Source organism: Neofelis nebulosa, chromosome X (genome assembly GCF_028018385.1).
Source record: "Neofelis nebulosa isolate mNeoNeb1 chromosome X, mNeoNeb1.pri, whole genome shotgun sequence".
Lineage (NCBI taxonomy): Eukaryota > Metazoa > Chordata > Mammalia > Carnivora > Felidae > Neofelis > Neofelis nebulosa.
The window spans coordinates 82,637,668-82,640,249 of NC_080800.1; the positions used below are offsets into that span (position 1 = coordinate 82,637,668).

General features: G+C 41.9%; 1 pseudogene; it reads left to right on the plus strand.

Annotated features, from left to right (window-relative positions):
* The first annotated feature begins 2,088 nt into the window (after positions 1-2,088).
* LOC131502944 (ragulator complex protein LAMTOR5-like) lies at positions 2,089-2,362 on the plus strand (annotated as a pseudogene).
* Positions 2,363-2,582: the final 220 nt, after the last annotated feature.

A 2,582-nucleotide genomic window follows, 5' to 3' on the forward strand; every position in this document is an offset into this window, starting at 1 on the left:
CTTTAGGTCCCAAAGCAATGCAGCACTAACGTTAAAATTTCAGATTCCAAGATAACATGAAAGATATTTGAGGTAAGAGGGGATGATGTTTTTCCAGAGCATCTCAAAGCCCACTTCAAAGGTAGCCACCCACTTAGCCAATTTCTAGGCCACGTTTGACCACTGGTATCTGGGGGGGGGGGGGGAGATCAGCATGACTGAGATAGAGATTTGCAGAATCTGAGAACCAGGAGACATCTTGGAAGTTTCATTTTATTTTATTTTTTTTTTTTTTAATTTTTTTTTTCAACGTTTTTTATTTATTTTTGGGACAGAGAGAGACAGAGCATGAACAGGGGAGGGGCAGAGAGAGAGGGAGACACAGAATCGGAAACAGGCTCCAGGCTCCGAGCCATCAGCCCAGAGCCTGACGCGGGGCTCGAACTCACGGACCGCGAGATCGTGACCTGGCTGAAGTCGGACGCTTAACCGACTGCGCCACCCAGGCGCCCCGGAAGTTTCATTTTATTTTATTTATTTTTTTTTTTTTTTAAATTTTTTTTTTCAACGTTTTTTATTTATTTTTGGGACAGAGAGAGACAGAGCATGAACGGGGGAGGGGCAGAGAGAGAGGGAGACACAGAATTGGAAACAGGCTCCAGGCTCCGAGCCATCGGCCCAGAGCCTGACGCGGGGCTCGAACTCACGGACCATGAGATCGTGACCTGGCTGAAGTCGGACGCTTAACCGACTGCGCCACCCAGGCGCCCCAAGTTTCATTTTAAAGGTGAGATAATTAAAGCCCAGAGAGAGGAAATTCCTCTCTCATTCAGAGTTGAGGAGCCCAAGAAGAAAATTTTGATGTGGTGGTGCTAAGGGTCAGGAGGATGAGAATATGACAGAGGGGAGGATGGTGAAACTATATTAAGGACTCTGCCCTCTTGGCAGCATTGGCTCCTCTCAGGGAACTGCTATTGCACAAGCCCTGCCTAATCAGACAGAAATGGCTAGTCATCCTCTCAGTTGGCTGGTCACCTTTCCCAAGCCCAGTATACATCCTTCTTACGCGGAGCCACTCTGTCCAGGAGAGGCCTCCCAGTCCCAGTCCCTCGATTCAGTGAGAGAAAGTCTAGAAATAATACTTTTAAACTGAAAACATTTTGTTTTTCTTCATTAAAAAGTAGCCATTAAAAATCAGGGATCTGGAACAGAAATAAAATGCAAACCTCAGGGGCTCGGAAGTCTAGAAAAGGCATGAAATAAGAAAAGAATTGAAGGAGGGATAAGAGGTCTGGGGAGAATATCTTTCCAATATCTCTCTGTTTTCTAGCCCTACAACGTCCTTATATTCCTCCCAGGGACATGAAAGGGGAGCATCTGACCTCATTTAAACCTAACTTTATTCCCACTTCATCCCCTCATGGGATTTGTCAAGGGATGATGAGCTGTAGCATGCTAACATTTGATCTATTTCATTTTTAAAATCTATGCCATTCTGCTGATTCCTTTTTTATTTATTTTTTTACATTTATTTATTTTTGAGAAACAGAATGAGACAAAGTGTGAGAGGGAGAGGGGCAGAGAGAGAAGGGACACAGAATCCAAAGCAGCCTCCAGGCTCTGAGCAAGCGGTCAGCACAGAGCCTGATGCGGGGCTCAAACCCACAAACCTTGAGATCATGACCTGAGTCGAAGTCAGACGCTCAACCGACAAAGCCACCCAGGCGCCCCTACCATTCTTCTGATTCTTAATACATTTTTGTCATGAACTAAAAATTATCGATTTCACCATAATATTTTTGTAGTACAATTTGTTCAAAGGAAAATCGTGGATTTTTTCAACAATATCAAAATTATCTGTTTTACTAAGTAGTCAATTTCTATTAGTAAGTAACTAATAGTACTAGTACTTTTACTAAGTAACTAATTTCTATTAGTTAATTTTCTAGGATTCTAACATTCAATATCAAAGGCTTTTTTTCAGAAATGGCTACATTTTTATAATATGAATTATAGTATCCTAAAGTTTTATGTATTTATCTATTATTTGGCCTTGTGGCATGACAAATTTAAAATGTAAGGAGTCGGGCCAGGAAGGTGATGGGCAGGATGGAGACAACCTTGGAGCAGTACTTGGAGGACACAATGAAGAATCCATCCATTGTTGGAGTCCTCTGCACAGATTCTAAGAATTTAATCTGGGCTGCTGCAGGACTTTGTCACATTGGCATGCTGGGTGATCTCTGTTCTAACCCAGCAAGCAGCTAGGCTAATCTCAGACCCCACTGATATTCCTGTGGTGTGTCTAGAATCAGATAATGGGAACATTATGACCCAGAAACATGATAGCATCATGGTAGCAATGTAAAAAATGGCATCTTGACATCTCATATCAGTTCTCCAGCAGCATGTCATTTGGGGTTGATCTTACCTTATGTTAATTATCTTGTAGAACTATTAAGGTTCTAGTAGTTAGGCCATTTATTTAGTGTTCATTGGGCACTTTTCTGTTAGTTTTAGAGTAAGCTGCTTTTTAAATAATTTATTGTGAAGTTAGCTAATATACAGTGTATACAGTGTAGTCTTGGCTTCAGGAGTAGATT